The sequence below is a fragment of the Sturnus vulgaris genome, chromosome 3 (assembly GCF_052056855.1).
Source record: "Sturnus vulgaris isolate bStuVul1 chromosome 3, bStuVul1.hap1, whole genome shotgun sequence".
NCBI classification, from domain to species: domain Eukaryota; kingdom Metazoa; phylum Chordata; class Aves; order Passeriformes; family Sturnidae; genus Sturnus; species Sturnus vulgaris.
Window position 1 is genome coordinate 9,911,136 of NC_142245.1, and position 24,043 is coordinate 9,935,178.

Below are 24,043 nucleotides of genomic sequence, written 5' to 3' on the forward strand. Positions count from 1 at the left end.
GTTTTCTGAGAGAGATCTTTCCCAGGAATCAGCTCTCAAAGCACTGTGACTGTGCCAGCTGAGCATGTTTGTCCCTGATGGCTGCATAATCGATGGTGTTGTGGTCTGGTGCTCACTGACTGAGCCCCAGCCTGAACGTGCTCAGCAGTTTGCCTCTCATTTGTGTCAGCATCTAAATAAAGATGAATACCATTTATTTTTTCCTCTTTTCAAGATGGGCTGTTAATTTTATAACAGAAGAGCAATCTAATGACTTACATAACTGGGATCACGTTTTTAAAAATTACAGAAGACTTTTTTTTCAACAGTCATAATTAGGGAGAAAATTGTAAAGGCTCTTAACACCAAGATAAGTTCAGGGTTAGAGTATGGTTATTATGGTCCTAATAGCACCATGGCTGTGGGTTTGATCCCCTTATAGACAATTCACTTAGGAGGCGGACCTGATGATCCTTGTGGTTCCCTTCCAACTCAGAATATTCTGTAAAATGGCAGCAGTTAGATTTCAAAAGCATCCTGAACAGCAAGAGTTCCCCTTACTCGGAAAATCTGGTCACAGTTTTACATTCCAAAATGGAACCTTGGGGGTTTAAAAACATAATAAATTCACATTTCATTTTGAATAGAATTTCTTTCCAGTGCCTGTGCTTAAAGTGCTACTTGGAATAAACACTGTTGGCAGGAAAAAACCCAACATCTATCTTGAGGCTAATTTCGTATTTAGCCCTGACAAGTTGTGGTTAGTCAGTCCTGGCTCATTGTGCCACTACAGTCTCAGCTGAGAAAATGGAGATAGTAGTCTACAGTGCTTCAGTCTGGCCCAAGTTCCCTGCTGCTTCACAGCTGGAGTATCAAAAGCTCTTCCCATTCCCCCCCATTTTCCCACCCAGATGAAGGGGCTGAGCTTACCACACTTGCAAGACCTGTTCTGGTCAGTGCTGGAAGTGGGTAAAGGATGTGAAGGCAGGAGCTACAGTGCTGCTTCTTGGTGGGTGCAGAAATACTTCCATGTATCTCAGAAGCATTTTCCTACTTTCAGTGGTTAATATTCTCCTCTGCCCAACTTGATCAACATTTCCTGCTTAATAAGGGAGACAATAATAGGAAGAAATTCTTCCCTGTGAGGGTAGTAAGGCTCTGACACAGATTGTCCAGAGAAGCTGTGGATGCCCCATCCCTGGAACTGTTCAAGGCCAGGCTGGATGAGGCTGTGAGCAGCCTGGTCTAGTGGAAAGTCCCTGCCCATGGCAGAAGATTGGAATAAGATGATTTCTAAGGTCTTTCAACTCAAGCCTTTCTATGATTCTGTGAAAAATTCAGCTTAATTAACAAGTGTTTGTGCTTCTGGGTGAAGTGTTTTACTCTGGGGACAATTGGGAAGAAAATGGAGGGGAGGTTTCCTGGATAACAGCAAATGGTCATGTTGGGCATGGTTAGGGATTCAAGCTTGACCAGTCGCTATCTGCATTCTTTGGTAGATCTAAAGTTGGATTCCTCCTTGTAACTCTTTTTGTCTTGTTATGAGCTCCCCTGGTGTGACAGGTGGGATTTTGAATGGTCAATGGTTATATGAACAAACCACCAACTATAATCGTGGCCTTGTACTTAAAAAGAGAAATTTTTCCCTACCCTGCCATTGCCTGAAAAACTTCAGTGACTGAAATATGTGCAAAGCTCAGAGCTCTTGAGCAGACATGCTTTTCTGGGATCTCCTGATGATGATGGCGTAGAAAAGAGCCAGGAAGAAAACTGTTGTGGGAGGGAATGCATTGTGAAGGTAGGTAACCATTTAGAACTGATGAGTGCACCTTGGAGAGCAAGAGACTTTTTAATAACAATGATGAAGCTGTTTGACATGGATAAACTGGATTTTGCTATGAGGGGGCTGCTATCATTTAAAAATAAAACTTTTTTTTAACAAGATTCTGTAAGGATGCTTTTCCTATTGCTTTCTGTAGTGACATTACCTGCCAGTTGCTGTTTTCCACATTTAAAGCTATTTTCTTACTTAAGACTTGGAGATTCAGTTCCACTGCTATTAATTCTGCAGAAATTCCTACCAGACAAACTGTGGAAAGATCATTGTGGTGTTTTTAAGATATGATGGAATGTAAGAGGCGTAGGAAATGCATAGAGCAACAAGCATAGTAAGGGTTTCTCTTCTATTCTACCAAAGAGGAAAAAATAAAGTGATGAACTCTTGGGGTTAAGACAGCTTTGTGGGGTTGAGGCTGAAGGAGGGATGACTGGTGCTTTTCTCAGCTATATGATGAAGCTGAAGTCAACACTTACCTAATTCAGCTGTTTATGTGGGGAGAAGGATGCTCGTGTGCCAGATGGTGGGTCCAGAGGTTCAGTACTGCCTGTCCTCACACAGAGGCACTTTGTCTGCCTGGCATGCTCTGCCTGGGTGCTTCTAGGGCATTTCCTGTTTTTCCAGCATGGACTTACATGATTCTTTGTCAAGGTGTGTTTGGCAAGAACTCTTTACCATTGGATGGTCCAGGAGAAAGACATACCTCTATGCTTGGTGGAAGTCACCTATTTAGGACTTTGAATTCATCAGTACTGCTTTTACTGGGGTTTTTTTGTTTTTCAAGAACTCATCTGCTCTATTTGTAATATCCTCTATCCTCATCCTCCGAAAAGGCAAGTACAATAAGCCCAGAGAATTGCTTTGAGCAGTGAAATTTTGTACTTGTAACATGAGCCATCCTAAATAGCCTAATGCCCATGTGGATCTGCTGGGCACTGCTCTTCATTGCATCCAGCTCTCGTGGAGGAGAGTTTGGGGTCATCTCACAGCTGGCTACAAAGCCTGTGTTCTTTCTAGCTTGGTCCCAGCTGTGTCTGCAAGCACTAGTTCCTGTTTTCCACTCATCTCTTAGCCAAATACTCTGTACTCCGATCTTTCCCCAAGCCGTCTTTGGCTCCTTGTCCTCCAACCATGCTTCCTGTGGCATGGAAAGCAGAGGGGGAGGCAGCTGCATTGGTTCTTCCTGCATTCAGGATGCTATGGCTATTCCGTCCTCAATCTGCTGGAGGCTTTCTGTCCCCTAGAAGGACCAAAGTTCCTTCCTTTCCAGGTTATTCCAAAGCTTGTTTCTTCTGAGCTGCACCATAGGCCCTAGAGGAGAAAGGCAGATTATGGAGAATATTCCAGTCTGTCTGGTCCAGGCCTGCTCTCACTTGGGAGAAGGTTGCTGGAGAGTCATGGAAACTCTGTCACTATTCACTGCATTATTCCTGAAATTTGGGAAGCAGCTTTTAATCAGCTTCAAGAGCACAGGGCTACACTCCCCTGGCCTGTTGACTGTGGGCTTTGGGGAGCATGTGTCACCCACAGAAGCCAGGAGGAAGAGTGGGTATCCATGGAGTGGGATCCCTTCATGGATGCAAGAGGGCTCCACTGATTTCTATTTTGATGTAGCACTATTCCTCTCACCCTGCTTGGGTGCCATGCTGCAAGTGATTTTGAGAAGAAATAATATGTGTCCTTGCTCCAACAGGATATAAAAATGACTTTATATTAGACAGTCCATATTTTATTGAAGTTTGCTTCTATTAGTGTCATAGAAGGCCTTGATTTCAATATAACAATATGGAAGTGCATGTGTAATTTGTCCTCTGATCACATTAATGCTAAACCACTGTACATGGTAGTAATGTTAAACTAATGTGACAGAATAATATAAGTATAAAGTGATGTACAACCATTAATATTATAGAAAGTTATTCATTTTACACAAAGGATTCTAAGGAGTAATTTGAATAAAACTCCTTGTCTCTCCCTCTGATCTAGTTGAGCTACTTTGATCAAAAGATAAGCCTGATCAACAAACTTAATATTAGCTAATTTCCATACAAAGGCTTCTTGTCTCCTGCTCATGCATCGCTCAAACCCAGCTTGCTGTTCTTGGGAGCTCTACTCTCTACAGCATCTGATCTTGAGGAACAGAGAGAAGAGATGTGAGATCAGAGGTGAAGCAATTTATTGGTAACCTGGTCCACTTGGGCATGCACATTTCCCCAGTCAAGTTTAAAGGGCATGTAAAGCTTTAGTGAATTGAGCCGTAAATGTTTAATTGTACGAGTTGCTCCTTGAATACAATAGTGGGGCAAGTTGCAACCACTAGCAAAAATGACTGTGTACTGAGTACAAAAGCAACCTTCTTTCACAGCAGATTTCAGTTTTGCTCAGAGAGCTGTATAGCATTTATTTTAACTCCCTGCAAACTTAATATCTCTGAATAAACAAAGTAGGAGCTGGATGATATCAAGACATGCTTTCCTCTCATTTAATCAGATCATTGAGGACAGCCAACAAGAATAAATAGTATGTGAAAAGCCAGATTTCCAATAAAATTAAATGAAAAGTTATAAGGCTGTGGTTTTAGGAACAGCCTCTCTTTTGTGGTTTTTGGTTGAGTGTGTTTGTCAGATTTTTATAAGAACATTATTGCTTTAAGAAAAAAATTTAAACCCTGAGAAATTACTCTCAGTCTAACGAGTTCTTTTCCACTGACTACAGACATCATTAGGGGATGGCTATAGCCCGAGGCTGTGCATGAACTTTTTCTTCTAACTGTACACTTTATGTATAATTTAGCTTTCTTGCCTAAATTATTCAAGCAAATAGTGAGTGAAAATAATGGAGTTCACTGAAACCTTCCACAGTATTAAAATAAAACAGTTTTTTACGTTGTTTTGAATTTTTAAGCTTTTTAATCACGGATTTCAAATGGAATACGCATGACTTCAGCTCTTCTCTGCTTGTCCCCCTGTGTCTTTTTTCAGTAAAAGGAAGGAAGAAAGGAAACGAACTTCAGCAAATATCCCATTAATTAATAAATGTTACTTACAACTACTTAAAATTGAAGTAATAGTAATTAAGCAAAACCTATAGATATAGAAAATACATTCAGCAAGTATTGAACTACAGACTGTTATCTCTTTCACCCCAAATAAGGTCAAATACTGTTGAGTTGCTTTAAGCTGCAAAATACTGTTAGGGATCTCTATTTTATAAGTCTAAACTCTAAAAGCTAACACAAAGGCTAAAATTATTTCAGATGGTATTTTTCTAGCCTGATATCAGTCTTCAAAAAAATCTTGCTTTGAAACCCAGGCATTGATCTTATGCTAGGAAATTGGTACCTTTTCAGGGAGCCCTGCAGATTTCTTCCAGGTGAAGAATCAACACTTTAAATATTTACTATTGGAGCCAGTCCTCTGCAATCTTGTGCCTCAAATTCCTTTTATAGAGTACTGCTGATGCTATTATTAATGTGGTAAGAATTATATCTAAATCTGAATGGATTCACTAACTCTATGCCATCAAGAAAACATACCCTGCAGAAGTTAAGCAATATTAGTAATATCTGCAAGCAACTCTACCATTCCTTAGCTTGGGTACATTGTGCTTTCACTGGATGTCTGTTAGAAGTAGCATAATAATGATTTTCCATATATGATGGGAAAGGAGCCATGTCTAGGCACCTGCTGTGGTTCAAGATGGGATTGGACTCTGCAATCCCATTGCAGATCAGCCACTAGTGAAGAATCTCTGTGGGATTCAGACCATGCTCTCAGTGAGAAGCATGACAGGAGGCAGAGGTGTAAGTACAGCTTTAAGTGATTTTCCTTGCACATAAACAATAACTAATGTCTGTGGTTTGTCAGTGGGCGTTGGATTAACCCCAAGTAGTCAAATGTCCAACATCTCTCAGTGCCTGATGTAGCTACTGTCACTGAGCTCTGCTCTTGTGCACTGTGGCAGCTTCTTGATCCACACAGCTTATTTATTCAGACTGCGGAAATACTGGACCATTTGCTTCAGGAGCTTTCCCCCAGTCTGAGGTTGTACATAAGATGTATTTCCACATCTGAAAACAAGGTCGGAGTCTTGAAAAAAAAAAAAAACCAACAGTGTGTCTTTGGAGATACTTTTTAAATTTATGATTCTATGACAAAGAAATACCCCAGGAGCAACTTTGTCACAACCCTTAAAAATCACAAAGTGAACCAACAGACAAGAGTAAAGACAAGTTTGATGAACATTTTTTTGAATTTTGCAATTCTCCTGCATTTTTTGGCAATCATTGGCATAGCACAGGTAGCAGCAGGCAAAGATATCTGGAAACCAATAATAATCACAGAATCACAGAATCAATCAGGTTGGGAAAGACCTATGATCACTGAGTCCAACCTATGACTTGACACCACGGTGTCAGTCAGACCATGGCACTGAGTTCCATGTCCAGTCTTCCCTGAAATACCTCCTGGGACAGTGACTCCACCACCTCCCTGGGCAGCCCATTCCAATGTCAAACCCCCCCTTCTGTGAAGAAGTTCCTCTCAATGTCCAATCTAAACTTCTCCTGGTGCAGCCTAGGACTAGGTCCTCTTGTCCTAAATGGGATTTGTTCTATGGAAACCACCTTGAAAAGATATTCACTCTAGATTAATTATTGCTGTGATTTTTTTCCTTTTATTACTTTCTTTAAAGGAGATAATTTTTTTCTGATAAGAGTAGACATTTTTTACATTTTGTGTTTATTAAAACCTGCTGCCCTGATTGTAAGGGTATTTTGTGTCACTGTTGGGCTCATTGTATGCCTCAATTGCTTGCAGTCACTTCTGCGTGTATATGCATCAGGGGCAGTTGCATAAATTAATTAAACCAAATAATTAAAATTTAATTCCATACAATTCATAGGATGTACAGTCTGTGCTTTTGCTGAAGAACTTTCTGAAGTGAAGCCTGTAGTGATGGCTATTGACTGTGAACTTAGAAAATGAGTAGTAGAGCCATATAACATGGAGGATCCTCTCATGTTCGCCTTTTGGTCTTATATTGTGAAGTGTTTGGTGTTGCACAAGAAACTGATATCACTTTTAATGCACAGTGCATCAGTCTTTACTTCTCTAGTTAATGCAAGTGATGATATGCAATCCTGATGTAACAATTCCATGGGAAGTACCTTTTTACTCGTCTGCATTTATTTGATTGCTCTTGAGTCTTCAACACTTGGGGGGAAAAAATCAGGAAGAGAAAAGAAGAATTACAGAACTGGGAAGCACTTGAAACTGAGCTGCTAAGTTAATTGCCCAGTAAGGTCTAGACTGTGAAATCCTTTGACAGTACAACATCCTTTTTCCACTGAATTCATGTTCATCAAAGCCCAGCTCAGCATCAGATGAGAAAATTCTCCTTTTAGGGATGTTGGACATTCTGTACAACCACAAGATCAGCACAGAATTACTCAATTCCCTATTTGTGTCAGGAAATTAAAACACTTGGTGAAACCAAAATGATTTCTCATTACACCTTGTAGAACAGCTGCTTCCTTTCCTTTTTCTCCTTATGCACTTCCTTTTTTTTCTTTTTTGTTTTTTTTTTTTTTAAATCTGTTTGGCAATAGGCTTTGGGTTGGTATTCCATGGCAATCTATCATTTGACTGCCCAATGCATTGAATATGCCTGACTCATGCTTGTTCACATGCTGTAGAGGAATCTGAGACTTCCTCATCCGTATTTTTTTTAAACAAAATTTCCACTCTATTTAGTTGTGTGGTAGATTTTATGAAGTATGGGTTCCTAGAAAGGAACAGACTGTGGTAGCTATGGTACTGTTCTGTGCTCTCTGTGTTATTAGTCAGCTTGCCTAAAATTTAATCTGCCGCCTATCACAGTTGCCCCATGGATATTTTGTCTGTGTGTGTATTTAAGGCAATTTCCAGACTTTAGGCAGAACCTAGGAGAGGGAAAAGCAGCTCTGCTGAAGTGTCCCCTGGACATGATGAAATACATTTAACGGTTCATCCAGCAAATGGAATTTTTATGTCAGACTCAGCCCTTGTCACTTCTGCCCAGGGGTGGATTAATGGCTGAGCTTATGGGGCCATGGCCCCGTTCCCCCAAACACTATGGAACTCTGGCTTCTCCTGTCACCACAGGAACCTCCATCGTGGCTGGCAGCCAGGGGGTGACATGAAGATGCATTGCTGGGAAGGAGCTCAAGGAGCTCCCTGTGAGTCACAGAGGCAGCTCATTAAATACAGCATCTTCAGAGACAGTGCAGTTGCTCCCACACCTGGCCCCTGTCACATTTCCCAACCCACATCTTGGGAAAATCTTTCACCTCATAAAATTTTGGGAGCCTTTGCTGCTTTATGGACCAAGGTACAGAATAGGAGAAAAATCTCAGTTTTGGTCCTGACTTTCTACATTAAACAGAAGGAAACATTGGTTTCCCTTTGAAACATTGACTGGTTCATCAGTTTCTCTCATCCTGAGTGGTTTTGCTGGAAGTTTCCTGCTGTCCAAGTTTTCTCCATCCAATTCAGTCTGTCTTGTTGCAGAGCTTCCCACTTTTTCTTGTGTCTCTATCTTGTATTCACCCAAAATTTACCTCTCTCACTTTTTAATCTTTTTTTTTTCTTAGCACTCCTTCAGTTTGGCCTGGGCCAGTAGGAATATCTTGGGTTGCCTCACCTAATGGTCCAACTGTTTTCCTGTATTACCAAACAGACTTAACTGAACTGCTTTCAAACACTGAGGGCTAATTAGCTACATTTCTGTTCCTCTGAAAAGACTTAAAAATTTCATTCCAAACTTGCCAGAAAAGAAACAAAATTTAGACTAGATATTTTCAATAAAAAGGGAAAATGAAAGTTTGTGCCTTACAGCACTTCTCTCAGACTTGTTGAAGGGAACTGAATACACATGAATGACCTCCTCTATAAACATGTCTCTTCCTTATTCCATGAATGTTTAATTATGGGTGAAAATGGGACAACCCCAGCAACAGAAATTTATGGCAACCCCGCCTAAAGCTTGATGGGTTGAGATATTTTCACAAGAATGTGGGAGACATTGGGATCGAAAGTCTGCTCTAGCAGAGTAATGGCAGGGTTTGAATGTGTGGTTTGGTCCTGTGTGAATAGTTTAAATCCCCAGGCTGTTTCATTTAGAGAGAGAAGCCAACATTGATCCCTTCTGTGGAGATGTCCCATTTGGTGGCTGGAGACTGTAGGGAACATGCTATGCTCCATGAAACTGTTGTAATTGTACTTTTAAATCCGTTTGTGCAAATCTGCAAAGAAGTAGCAAATTAAAAAGGAATTCATGGGCAGAAAATCTGTCTCTACTTGGTTTCATATGAAATGTTACTTAGACCTTGGATTATAGAAAGGTTAAGCATCATCAGTGAACACTGAACTATGGAATAAACCACCAGCAGTGGTGTGAAAAATACAACCCTCTAGGTTGTTTGATTTTTCTTACAAGTGTCTGCAGCAAAATGTTGTGGGGTTTTTTTTTTCACATCTAATGGCATTTTCAAGCTAAATAAATTTATGTGTATTTTGTTTTACAGGCAACAAACACTTAAATCTAGGTCAGGTTGATTGAGAATTTTTCCTTTCTTTTTCCCTCCAAATTTTCATTTTCCAGGAGTATACTGATGAATCTCTCATTCTCTTAAAACTTTGCCCTCAAAATTCTACTTACATATGCTTGTAGAACACTTTGTGGTAATTACTTGTGAGAGCTGCAATATCAAAATACATTTTATTGTGATGCACTTACTTCAGGATAGTGTGTTCCATGTTCTGCCAGTCCTTATGCTCTTCTGCAGGTGCCTGTAAGTACTTAGGAAATGTAGAAACTCAAACCAGTCTTTTCAATGTAGTGTTGTAAAAAAGTTTTAGCTTTGTTACACTTTGTTTTTATAATTCATTTTATTGTGCAGAATTCTGAGAGGGGTGAAATGATGGGTGGGTAAAGGAGACAGTAAAAAGAGGAAGAGTGGTCTTGTTTGAACTCACTGTTCCAAGAAGAAATCAGAACTGAAGTTTCATGGCCCATAATATTTTCAGGTGCTTTTATAAAGGGCTCTTTTTTTCCCTCCCTACTCTTTTGAGTTTTAAAGCACCAGCTCTGTTTATATGGTGGAGTTGGAGGCCATGTCTTCTCATACAGCCCCTGCACAGTGTCAGTAGGCACTACACAAATGACAAGACCCTGGATTTTTCTAAGTTTGGTCAACCTGAATTTAAGGGTTGTTTTAGGACAGTGGGAGCAGCTCCTTTGGGAAGCCCACACAGTCATTGCCCTGCTTCTATGACTGGACAGAGCTCTAAGAGCACTGCAGCTCTCTGGGGTGCATCCAAACAGGATAACACGTAGACAAGAAACACTGTCAGTACCTGGCTAACCAGTGAGAAGGAGGAAAGAGTGGGTAAGAAACCCTGAACACAACACTACACTAATGCCTTCATGTCTTGAAACCTGTCTAGAGGATTAATAGTTCTTATGGTCGGCTGCTAGTGATGGTCTCTGAGATCTGACCTCCCATGTCCCATGACAGGAGAGTGGGAGAAGAGAAGAAATCCTACAGACACCTCTGCCACACTGGCTGGAGACTCTTGTCTGCAACCTGATGTTCTTTAAGGCCATTTCTCCCTCTTTCAGAGTAGTGACATTCCTTATTAGCCATCATTTTTTATTCCAAGTGAGATACACAACAGATGGTTACACTGGTGAGATATGTGTGTTTTTCTCACAAGAAAAAAAAAATAAAAAGGCCAACTTTGCAGCTCTGTTTTGCATTAACCACAGAGGTGTAAAATACTGCCAAATTTGAGAGCATTTTTATTTATCTCTGGCTAGGCTTCATATGATTGCAAATGACTAGGCAAGGTGTGGAGAGTGAAAAGTCAGGCCCAGACTCACAAGGGAAAGGGGAACTGGCTGAAAGATATCTTGGATTGAAATTCACTCCAGAAGGGAAAAATAAGAGGAGTAAAAATGTTCCTTCTCTCTTCCTCCTGCTGCCCTCTTTCTCCTTGTGCACTTTTCATTTTGTTAGAGCACTATTTATAAGTACTTTTACAGTCTGCCTACTGAACCCCTTCTTCATCTAGACAATCTTTTGCCATGCCATCCAGGGAACTATCTGCTTCTTTTTTGCCCCACAGAGATTATTTGGCAGGCATACTGCTAGCCCTCCTTGCCCTGTCAGAGATCTCATATCTGGTGCAGTTTGCTATTTTTATGGTTCCTGGTTATTTTGCTGTAAACATTCGTATCATGGGCATCATGACCCCAATACATTGGGTACAGCCTGGAACAACAGCAAAAAATGATTCCTGTCCCGAATATCTTTTATTCAGCCATCCTGTTTCCCAACCTGTATTAGCAGAAGAAAACTGGGACAAAAGAAAACTCCGCTGCAGGGGCCTCGAGGTTTTTACATGTTGATGTTTTTCGGGTTGGCAGCCTGCCTTGCTTCGCCATGTGGCTCTTCAAGAGGTGGCATTTCAATACCACACATCCAAGAAGGATGGGGAAGGCGGGCAGCAGAGCTGATGGCCCACCCTCGGTCGAGTCTTCAGCCAGGAGAACCTCTGGAGACACAGGCACAGCTACCGCCGATTCTTTTATTCTTTCCCTCCCGCTTGGTCATTATGCTTCAGCTTTGAAACTGAGCTTTGTTTTAGCCTGGTAGCCCGTGGCAGTGGACTGGAGAGAGGAGGCTTTTACTGAGCTACCAAAGGCATTGTGTGCACGGGAAGAAAATGTGTGAAGAATTGAAATTATATGGTTGTACAGGGAGTTTGTTGTGGTGGTAACACTGGCTCACATCTCCTGGTAGCTAACAGAGCATGGTGGGACGATCTGAAGATGAAATGAGTTTGATATGCTGGGACATGACATTTTAAAAGAATGGTGAAATTATATTTCTTATTTTCCTTTGTGCAGAGAGAATGCATCTTGGCTTTCTGTACAAAGTGTGTGATTGTGGGGTACTTGCAGTCTAGTTCTTGCCTTCAGAATAGAAGCCACACTGTCCAGTCCTCCGTCTTTCCCTTTTGTCTTACTGCTGCAGGCAGTACACAAAGCACATGGTGGAGTCCCAGGTCCGGATCCTGAGTTTCCCTTAGCCAGTGCCCGTGGGCAGCACTACCAGGGGCCTCCACTGTAGGGCTGCTCCCCGTGATGTTCTTGGAGACAAATGGCAGCAGGGTGCAGAAAGAACAGGAAAATTTCAGAGATGTAACTCCCAGCAAGAGGTAAGATGGTTTAACTAAGCGTTGGTGATATTGGCATTCAAGAAAAATGGTTTTATTCACAAAGTGGGGAAAAATAAGGGAAAGCTGAAGTCTGAGGTCAGAAATATCTATTTTCAACATATCTGGAATCCTAGGAAGGGCAAAGTAGGTCGTTTATCCCATGGAAGCGATTGTGAGCAGGTTGATATCTGGGTTCTGCTAGCCAAGCTAGTTGGCTAAAATTGTTTAAATGCCATCAGCCACATAAGCTGCACATTATTTTTTTTCCTTCCCCCTAGTTGGCTGCCCAGTAAGTGCTTTCAATGTGCACTGTGTGAGCTGAAATGGCACATGAATAATGTTACAGGTGACACCTCCAACCTCTCTGTTCAGGAAGGTGCATGTCAGTGAAACCACATCACGGGTACCTGCACACTGTCAGGACGCACAAAAGGAGTGTTACCATTGCCAGGACAAAGTGATAAAAAGAAAGATGACATGAGAGGAACTATTCCTAGAAATGTCTTTTTCAGTAGTCATCTATTCCTAATAATCCCTGTGATTTTTGAGAGTCATTCTGAGCCCTAACTCCTTCCATTGACCGTGGAAATAATTACGGGTGTAGATATCCTTAATTTGCTTTAGTGTAAATTAAAGCTGAATACCATCTTAATTTATGTGCTTTCTCTAAATGCCTTTACAGATTTTTTTTTTTAAGATCAAAAACAAAGCATCCACTGCATATGATAAGAATGTTACTGGTTTGGGCTGATTGCACTTTTTCGGTGTATAATGAAGAGCTTACTACTTGTGAGCAGGGAGAAGATTTAATGAATCACAAAAGTACATAATTTATTGTAGAATGTATTCCACACATGTTTCAGAGCAAATTCCATGGAAAATGTATGTGAGTTGTATTTCTATGAATCAGACTCTCAGAATTCTTCCTTAGAAACAGCTTGTTCTACATTTTTATAAAGGAGCTGCAGCATTTATAGTGCACCATTGAATTAACATTTTGTGGTTAAAAATGCAGCCCAAGAAATTAAAATTATATTTGAAACATAAATCCTGCGTGCTAACAACTATCGTTATAAAAGCCAGCCAGAATAAACAGACATAGCTTGTTTTCTGCAAGGCTCTTTCTGGAGACCAGTTCTCAAAAAACATCTGTAGAAATGCTAGGGAAGAATAAAATAAAAAGAGCCTCAGCAGGAATAGAATCCATCAGTGGTTAGGTGTGTTATAAATACATTATTTCTTCATTGTAATGGTATACAGGCGAGACTGGGGGTGACCTCACTGGCTGTCGGACCTCAAGTTACTCCCAGGGAAGGAGCCTGTGGGATGGGATTCCCTCCCTACACACGTGGGTGGGGAGTGAGCAAACCCAGATAATGTGGAGGGACTCCGTAGTGGCTGTACATGTAGGAGCTGTTGGATTGGCTTTGTATCAGACCTGGGGCTTTGAGAGCTTTTGTTATCCTGCCTCGAAACTAAATGTGCAGAAATCTTTTATTGCTTACTCAGAGGTTCTCACTGATGTTTTGACCACCTCAAGCTCAACTTGATTAGGTGCTTCTATGAGTCCATCCTTGCAAAGCAAAATCCTGTTCTTACTGCTGGATGTTGACTAACGATTTTAGTGACACAGCTTCAGGCAAAATCTTTGCTAAAATGCCAGGGCATCTGTCCTCTTTAAAATCAGCACATACATAGTCTTGGACACCCTAAATATTAGCTGCTGCAGAAATTGCTGGTCAATTATTTCTTTTTAGTCTTATTAAAACACATTTTTGAGTCATAAGAAAAAGCTCAACCTCTTCCTAGAAGACTTTTGATAAGAGGAGAGAAAATTTTACAACTACAGAAAGCAGAATAAACTGGAAAAAGATGAAGCTTTATTGGAATATAGTCCAGGTTTATCTGTGTTACTTCTTAGCAGGCAACTATAGACAAATTTGTGTGACCGTATACAAGTACAGACTTGTATAAGACCTCTGGTTTTCAATCAAAACTGGCAAGACTAATGGAAGAAATGGTTTAATATATCAAGACTATATCTACAAGTATGAAGTTAGTTTACTAATTGAGGATTATTACATTTTGGTCATGTTCTTTTGACTGTTCCCTGGGATTATGGGAACTGGACAGGGAGAAAGGTGGTGCTGCAAAAAAACGTTGGGGATTGGAGTTAATAAGGTTCTAGTAAGTTAGAGCTATCAGGCTGCTTGGTAGGGCAGCACCTATGGGAAGGGGACTGCTCAAGTTCCTCTCTTCCTCTATTACTTCTGCAGCTGTTCTTGATGGTTGCAGCCTCAGATGGCTTCTTCAAAGCCAGGCAAGTAATCTGAAGGACAAATGTCCCAAAACTAAAGGAAAGAAATGATCAATAATTAGTAGTTGTGTTGTTTTGCCTTCTTTTGTGGTCATCGCAGCTGGGTCCCTGTGCATGCCACATCTTCTGTGGCACTCAGAAATGCTCTGTGCTACTGCACAAGCTTCCACTGAAACCAATCCAAAATTACCAAAACACTTCAAAAGCCTTGAGAACATCACCCAGTTAAAAGTAATTATCTTCCTTAAGGCCTTTCCTATCCTAGCTCCTTAAATATGTAGGGCTACAGGGTCTAAATTCAAACTTCATACAGTATCTCTTGGGACGTGAGGCCAGTCAAATTCAGGCACTTCATACCTCTGCAATCACTTGAGTTTCCTGGTTCACCTTAGCTGTGTACCTCAGACCTTTGGAGATGAGCCTGTTTTAGCAAGGGATATTATAAGAATAGACTCTATTTAGAAAATAAGCACTGGGAAATCATCAAAAACTTTCGAGGTTGGTTGGTTGCTTGGTTGGTTGGTTGCTTGGTTGGTTGGTTTTCTCTTTTTTTTTATCCAATAAAATTCACTCTTCCTTAAAGGAGGCCCAAAGCTGATGTCATGACTGGTACTAATTTGAGATTAAATCTACACTTTCCCAACAGAGACCAGCAACCTCCACTCAAGTTGTCATCTTGTTCATTTAGGTAAAGAGAGGGAGAAATGTTCCCTTCCTTCTGTGCACTTTTCCTCTTTAACAGTGGAGGGAAAGAAACAGGATTTCTGCTGCTCCTTTCTCTCCATTCTCAGTGTTGCATAGCCCATGAAATGAGTGAGATCCAAAGATGGTTTTGGTGACCATGGCAGGGCAGTAGACTTGAGCTTGGTACAACCTGGTCCACAAACTCTGATGCTGAGCAAGTCTTGTAAGAAACATGGATCCATCTCAGGATTGTGGCTCCATCCTTGCAAACATTTTACATCACATTAAGCACATTGTACAAGCATTTGTTTGCCAGTTCAGAGACTATAACAATATGTCTTTATTCCAGAGATTTTTTTTTCCCCGCAGCTCGGTAAAGCTATTACAGTTGAATATGGAGGGAAAAAAGGAAACACGGGGCATTTTCAAGATTGTATTGCCTTTTTTATGTGTCCTCCCCATTAAGTAGGCATTGCTCTCACTGCAGTCAATCTAATTTTGCTATCCACATTGCAGCCAAATAAAAAAGTAGGATTTTATATTAGCACTTTTTGGATAGGATTATGCTGTCATAAACAGTCTCAGCAGGAGTTTCAGCCAGGGCTTGATGTGCAGTAATATGGTTGAAATGTCTACTTCTGGTTTCCTTACATGGGACATCAGTCCCAGCTTTTGTGGATCTGACAGATCAGCTGATAACAGCTACATATTCCCTGCTTTGTATTCTGCTTTTATTCTTGCTGATCACTAACTTTAAGCACAAACCAGAAGGTTCAACGGGATCACTGGGATAGGGCAGGTAACATCTATGAGCAACTATATGAGGACTGAAAAACATCCCAAACACTGGTGCTTTACATGGAACTCAGTTAACTTTATTACTGAGTATAATGTTAATCTGAGTAACATTATGAAAAAAACCCTGTATTTAAAGGAAAAAACAAATGAATAGCCTTCCTTGTTTTATTAATATCTAAAGTCTTTAACTCTGGTAAAGTGAGGATTATTTTGTTGTCATGCTGATCACCTCTCCTTGCTGGTACCATGTCCTTTCCCTCCTCCTGCAAACAGGAAGAAAACCAGTCACCCAGTTTTGCCTGCTCAGCCACACGGGATTGTGCCACTCACCACTCAAGGCTTTGGGAACATCTGCAGGCATCTGGTAGATGTATCCACTCTGTCTGTCTGTTTAATCTTGTACCAGACATTTCAGATCCACTTTTTGAAAATACCCTGTAAAAGATTTGCATAATTAAAAGAGGAGTAGAACTTCCAAAGGGACCAATGCCTGCATCTCTTGCCTCCTGCTGGCAGCAGCATTAGCTGGAAAAGGGTTAAACTGGAGTCCCAAAGTCCTTTTAAAACCTTCTGGTTGATTTTGCCATGTTGCTGTTGTAGTTTGGGGTGGAATAGTCCTCTGGATGTCTGCAGGAGCTTTGCTTTTAACGTCAGTTATAGCCTAAGAGCTGGGATTTTTTCCAAGACGTTTCACACTTTCTTTTGAGGTTGGGGCCAAAGTTTAGATGTTTCAATACCCAGCATACAGGCCCCCAACCCCTCCCTGGAGCTGGCCTGCAGACCACTAATTCAATAGGAGACATGGCCTAAGTAATCCATGTTAATGATGTGCCTATTTAAACCATGTTGCCTGATAAGAGATGTCTGGTATCTATTACACTCAGAAGATGGAAAAAAGGCTACTTTTCAAGAACACAAACTGTAAAAGATGCACAGAAATGAGTATGTTGGTGTAATTTTCTTCACCTCTGTTTCCAAAGGGGGAAAAATGGAATGTTTGGCAAATCTTAGGCACTGGACATTAAAGAGTGGCTACCGTAAACATGGTAATAGAAGCTGTGTCATCTCTCTCCATTGCCTCAATGTGCAGCCCTTTATTTATGTTTCCTGGGAAAAGAGGTCTCTTGTTCTTAGAGTGAAGAAAGGCCTGGTTTTGAAAAAAAACACGAGGGGCCAGATCCTCAGGAAGTAGAGAGTGGAGTAGTCCTGGAGACCTCCCTGAAGCAAGTTCAACCCATCTCAGCAGAAGCTACACCCAGTTATCTACAACATGGAGCCAGAGGGTGGGGAAGGTGAAAAAAGGGCTGTTGCTGCTTTTCATTGGTTTTGTTTACGGGGAAAGTTTGTTATTCCTTTTCCAGCTAAACTAATCTGACTTGGGGAGATGGCCTTGAGCACACACAAAGCTCCTGCAGTCAGCAGCAAGCTGTAATCAGTGGAAAGCTGTGTAGCATTGTGGTCAGAGATCCAAATATTCCCTTTCCTTGGAATGCAGCTTCCCTTGTTTCCTCTGAGAGCAATGTCTGCTCCCAGCCCTCTCTCTTCTCTTCTGGCACTGCTGAGATAAAGCACTTGGTGGGTGTTGTGGAAGAAACCAAGGGGCCTGCCCTGCAGGGCTGAGGTCTATTATTTTTCTTAAAGAAGAAGGGATTTGGAAGAGACACAATATTATTTCAAGTGTGGCTATATTTAAACTCTCAGCTTCTGCACAGATTGTTACCTGGTGTATGTTAGCAGGTTGCCATGGGCTTTAGAGTGGCGATGTTGACACACACCTGAGAAGCTGCAAACACTTTTATTGAAAATTCCCATTTTTGCATGATTTCAGGCATAGCATCCCATGATCAGCATTCATTTTCTTGGTATGGTGAAACTTCAAGTATGCTAAAATAAGGCTATATCCTGCAATAATCAAATTAGTTTGGATCACTGGGAAGGAGAAAGAGGCTGATGACTGGGGGAGATATTTTCTTAAGTAAGAGTTGTCTCAACAGCAATGAAAAAAGTTGAATTGAGCTCCCCTTTCCTTTTTTTCTTTCTTTTTTTTTTTTTTTTCCCCATCACTAGGGGCATATTTCATGAAGTCCCCATTGAGATTAGATACACTGAGCCTATTTGCATACTTGGAAGAGGTCCCCTTTTAGAAGAGTACAGTGACTAACTCTTGCATTTAATATTTAAGTTCTAAATATAAATGCAGTCTAGAAGGAGTTTGTCTGTGAAACTATCCTGTTTGCTTTCTCACTAGCTAGACTTCTTAATGGTGTGATTTTCTATGCTGGGGAAGTTCTGATTATAATATAGGCACAAATGTGCATGTTGTGTACCCTTGTTAATTGAAAGCCTGAATATTTAATGCGCTGAGACTGCGCATCTATTTACTGAGCGCACAAGGAAGGCTACAAACCCTGAGCACAAATCTCCCATAGATATGCGGGCCAAGACCTGCATTTGCACTGTTTGAGATAAAGACAAGAACTTCTGGACTACTAGGACAATTTGGCATATCGGCCTGGCGCAGAGCAACGTGTGATTAAAAAAAATTCCACAGTGTGGATCCATTTGAATACCAAGTTATTTTATAAAGCCTTCAGTGTGTGTTTTGAATGCACATTTGCTGTTATGAATAACAGGAATTGTTTGGCTTGGACTGCCTTTGTGCCGATGCCAGCTGGCATGGAGCGAAGCTGTGACACATGACACTACAGCTGTGTCCACATGTTTCTGCCTTGCAGTATCCACTTATATAATTTACTTTTTTGATCTGCAGTTGAACTGTTCAAGTGAGTATAATTTGCTTTTTTGATTCAGAGTCGAACTATTTAAGTGAACTCATCAAATTACACATACCAGCCACTTCTGTGAGAATACTTATTTTGTCATTGTCAGAAAAGTGTATTCATTATCAGTCATTTGTGGCAACACAACAACTTTATTGAATCCATTCCAGTAAAAAATACATCCCAAATTGAACTTGAGTATTTATTCCACTTAATACACATAATTGCAAGACAATAGCTCCATATTTAATTAAATGAGCCATTAAAAGAGTAACTAATGATGACCTTACTGTAACTGACAGACCAGACCAGGCTTATGTTTTCCTGTACATCATTGGGATGTTCTTATTTGCCATCACAGTTGGATTTGCAATTGGGAAACAGTAACCTGCTACATCCAGCTTAATAATTTTTATTTGGTCATTTTTTCAGGCTGTTGCAGGAATACATCTTATGCAATACTGCATTTAAGATCAGTAAACTTGGAATACAGAGCTGAAATTGAACTTAACCTAAAGGGAATGTAGTGTGCTGAAACTCTTGTTGAAGAAAACACACTAGCTCAATTCCAGATATCCAAAACCAAGGCAGGAAATAGAAGAAAAAAATAGAAAAAAAGGTGTACAAGAAAATTTTTCAGCCTGCTGGTAAAGCAGAAATAACATGGCAGTAAAACAGACAACATTTTCATGTAAGCCTATTTTATTTTATTTACCTCTTCAATCAGAGTGAAATAGGAGAGGGCATGGATTTAGCTTTTTCCCTCTGAATTTAGGAAATAGTACCCAAGCGTTTTATTCCCAGGGCACACTGAACTCCGCTGCACTTTGTACTGTCTTCCTTAATTCAGTGCAGCTTTGCAAATGTCAGGTCTGGTACAGACCAAAGTAGCTGTACATTATCTGCTGTATGGTCCTGGTAGAGCCGTGTGCTGTTACAGAGCCAGGGTCACAAGTTCATGGCAGAAATGATTCATGTAGCCTGGAGGAGGGAGCCCAAATTCAACGTGTGAGACCTGAGAGGAGAGTGGGGACTGATGCTGCTGGGTGCCCCTGTCCCAGGCTCTCCCCTTGCTGGCTCCTGTAGAAGGGACAGAAAAGGTGTGGAGAGGGCAGCATCACATCTGGTGTCCTGTGGTGACCTGAGCCGTGACACAGATATATGGATATACATATTTCCCATCCAAAAAAAACCCCCCATATATATAAAAATATGCAAAAATATGTATATATATATACACAGGCACCCCTATAAATGCATGGGAAAAGCTGACCTGAGTTTGAACACAGTGCGCTGTGGTGAGAGCTGAGACATGCATGACAACTGAATATTAAATTCTGTTAGCTCTTGGAGTTATTCAGCAGCAAAGAGCTTTAAAGAAACCAAAGTAATTCAGATTTAACAACCAAAAAAAAAAAAAAAAGAATAGGAAAAAAAAACAAAAAAAGAGAGAGAATATGCAGAACTTTAAAAATCTGAGTATTTTCTCAAGACACTCTGTATGTATTATGTTCTTGGTCAATAACATTGCCTTTATAATCATATTGACAACTTGTGCAGAAATGTATGTGGCATGGCAAATTGCAATTTAATGTCAAATGACAATAAAACAGCCAGAGATCATTCAACTGAAACAAAATATCACTTTAATTAAGCACTGCACAGGATAGCTGTAACAAATATGTTATTAACACATAAAGTACTCTGTTTCAGGTAAGGCTCATGCTATGAGAAAGCAAATTCAGAGCTGGGGCTGACAGTGTGTATTTCACTCATCCCATTGTGCCGAGGTACAGCAGCATGTATAATCAGATCCAGTTGCCCTTGAAGCTGAAAGGGAGCCTTTCCATCTTAATGACTCACGAGTTGCCACATATACCAAATTTGAGGCAAGACTTGGAAGAATGTGCTCTTAGGATTAATGACACAGTTGCATGTGGGGTTTGGTCTCTTTTTTGCAGAGAGGTGAACCACAAAAAAATTTGGTCATTTAATTTCTGGGGCCTCTCTCAACTCTCTGAATTTCTAGTGCCCACAGCATAAGCCTGAAAAATCTCATGGATAGGCTTTCCCACATGGGTTTTGGAGTCCAGTCAGACTGGGGAGCAGAACCCAAGACCTTGTTTGTTTTTGAATTACATAGCATCAGGGTACATGTGGTATAAAGACCTGAGAGAGAGAAGATAGTGAAAGCCAGGAAGCATGGATCTGTGTAAGTGCAGGAAGGCATTAACAATTCTTTTTCCAAACCCCTAAAACATTTTTCTGATCTTTAAGATGATTCTTGTTTAATTTTCTTGTTTCCTTCTAGTTTTCCTAAATAGACTGATACAACAGGACTGAAATACAGTAAAACAATTACTTGGGCTTGTACTGTTATCAAGACTTTTTACAGCCAGTTTCACCAGACAAACTCTGATTGGTGTTTGGTTTCTTTAGGATGGATATTTGAAAGAAATTTAATATTTTTTTTAAATCCATGTTTTACTGGGGTGTGGGATAAATGACTGGTATAAAGTATTGGTAAGAGCCAGAGGAAAAATCCACACTCTGTATCTCGTTCTTCAAGTTTGAAGTTAGGGAGGAACAAGTAAGCTCTATATACAGGCTGTGAGAAACAATCCCAGAGTAATTAAGGTAATTAAGCATTTCTAGGTATTGGACAACTCCCTTATATTCATTTATATGCAAAGAAAAATTGAAAGGTGGCTTGATAACTCCACAAAGACCATGAAACTCCCAGAGTGGCCAGCTCAGTGGGATGTCTTTTTCTTTCCTGACTGAGTTTAGTGTTTAAAACAATTAATGCAAGGGTTACATTGTGTGAAACACAGACAAGTTGATGTACATCTGTGCCATTTGCAAAGGGTTTTATCATAACCCAGCTAAATAAATGCCACTGCTTGTGTTTTGAATCAAGTCCTCAAGGTGTTCAGTCATTCCTGCCTCAAGCTGTGCTGTTCCTACCTGAAAGCTGTCACTCTAAATAGCTGAGTGTCAGGTGTTCCTGTGGAAACAGAGTTGATGCATCGAATAAATAACAACGTGTCACCTGGAGCCGTTGCATCTTCTCTGACGAAGTGCATCAAAGAAAGCAAACATTATTGTTTTCAACGTCCATTGCATCACCATGCAAAAATTCTCAAGTGATGAAAGCACTGAACAATTTTTGTTGCAGCGCTTTTAGATTCAGAGGGAAAATATGTCATTTGGCTGGATGTGTATGCAATATTGATGAAATGTTTTGTAATCTCGTGTCAGTTTAGGAAGTATTTGTGAAATGAAAGAGTTCTTAATCACCCTTACTCTCTGGGTGTTGATCGTCTCAGACCATGCATAGTCTGGCATAGCAAGAGTAATTTATATCAAATTTGAGAGTAATAAGGGAGTTGGTATGGTCATCACTCCATGATGAGGAAAGCAGGGATGAACTTCAGGATAGGAATAGTTGAGGAGAGAGATATTGCCTCCTTTTGTTTGTCTTGTAGAATATTCTATTAGTTTGATGCAAGATGTGTGATTTTTGCCTTATTTTTCCTCTTATATTAGAGTTTAGTTAAAAAAGAAGACATTTTAGGCATTTCTACATTTTGTGAAACTGCTTTTTCAACTATTTCCTAGTTTACTAGTTGTCTTCACTCTTGGAAACAGCCCCTTTTATCCTTTGACAATATCTGATTAGGTAATTTTGTTTTTCCATAAAGAAATTAGGGCTGTTGATTTTATTGTTTTTTCAGTCCTGTCCCCTTAACTGGAACTTAAATCTGTAGTTTGAGCATGCCTATCTAGTTTGCTGCTGAAAATTTTAACTACCATTCCCTTTTTAATCATAGTCATCATGTGGTATTGTGGGCTTAAACTCTTCAGTCATTGTTCTTACTATAAAGTAACAGCAAAGAGTTAGAGGGATTTGGGGAATATTTGGGGAACCATAACTTGTACTCATCTGACTTCATATATGCCAGATATGATCTATTAATTTGGAAGGTGATTTGTCTTGCTGGCAGAATTTGAATTTTGAACCAAAATAAGGCTTGGAAGGAGTAGAAGATAGAGAGCTTACTAAGTTGTTGGTCATCCTTTAATGATTCACAGAATGGATCAGATTGGAAGGGACAACAGTGGCATGTCTGAATCAATCTCCCTGCTCAGGCAGGGTCATCCCAGAGCACATGGGAAAGGAGTGTGTTCAGATGCTTCTGGAATATCTCTAATGAGGGAGATTCCACACCTCTGGGTGATCTGTTCCAGTGCTCAGTCACTACACAGAAAAAATCCTTCCTCATGTTCAGGTGGAACTTCCTGTGCATCGGTTTCTGCCCATTGCTCTTGTCCTATTGCTTGGCACCACCACGGAGAGCCTGGCTCTGTCAATTATTGATGTCTCTGTGAAATGAGAACTTTTTTTTTCTTCTCTTCTTCCCAAATGTCCTGTAAAGTTTATAATAGTGTGTGTGTTTCTGGTGTGATGGCAATATGACCCACATGATGGATTTACAGACAATTTTGACAGGAGTGACCTGAATGTCAAATTTAAGTTACCTCCAATGTAGCTGGAGTTTGGAAGATGCTCTATAATAGCTTTGGGAGAGACAAAGTTGTCTGACCATAACTTCTTTTAAGATCTAGACACAGTAGTGAAAAGGGAAGAATTAGTCACAGATGTTTAATGTCCCCTCCCAGGGCCAAGGCATTGGACTTGAATTTAAAACAGCCTAGTAGGACAAGCAAATTTAGTCAAGTGCTGGACAGTGAAGAAATGTGACGTTTTACCTTTGCTGTCTGAGAATCCTGGCAATAAAACAGCAGCCTAAAGCTTTGGGACATGACATGACAGTTACTTGCAAAATGATCAATGTTTACAAAGTTAGCATAAAGAAAAACAGGCCCTTTTCTTGTCTTTTTTTTTTTTGTGTGTGTGTAGCCCTGCCTTTTAAACTAGTAGTATTTATTAATAAGTCTAACATTAAAAAAAAAAAAAAAGAAAAGAAAAAAATTAAATTTGGGGTATTCCCTCCCCAAGGTCCATTTACTATCCAAACAGAAGCCTTTGACAGAAGCTTTTCAATCATCTCTGCAGAAGTTTTTGGAATTATTCAGTGGTGCTTTGAGCAGTCTCTCTGGACAGATTTGTTTGCAGGTATTGCAATTGATAGTTTTGATGAGTGCTAAATAACTGTGGCTTTCTCTTTTTCTGAACAAGCATGATATCATGTGTTTTCCAATTGCACTTCTAGTTGCAGTGGTTACCATTTTAGAAGAACCATCTGCCAATTGTTACCATACTGTGGTATCTGAGGTCCCACACTTATTTCCTATTCTGAGGACAGAGCACACTACACTATCTCTTACAGAACTTTGAGGCAAAAGTTGATTAATATGGACT

The 24,043-nt window shown here is 40.4% G+C and overlaps 1 long non-coding RNA gene across 1 annotated transcript in view; it reads left to right on the top strand.

Annotated features, from left to right (window-relative positions):
- The window catches only part of LOC148224175 (uncharacterized), a 115,817-nt gene that overhangs the window by 81,806 nt on the left and 9,968 nt on the right, over window positions 1–24,043 (top strand). The gene's annotated exons all lie outside the window — the stretch shown is intronic.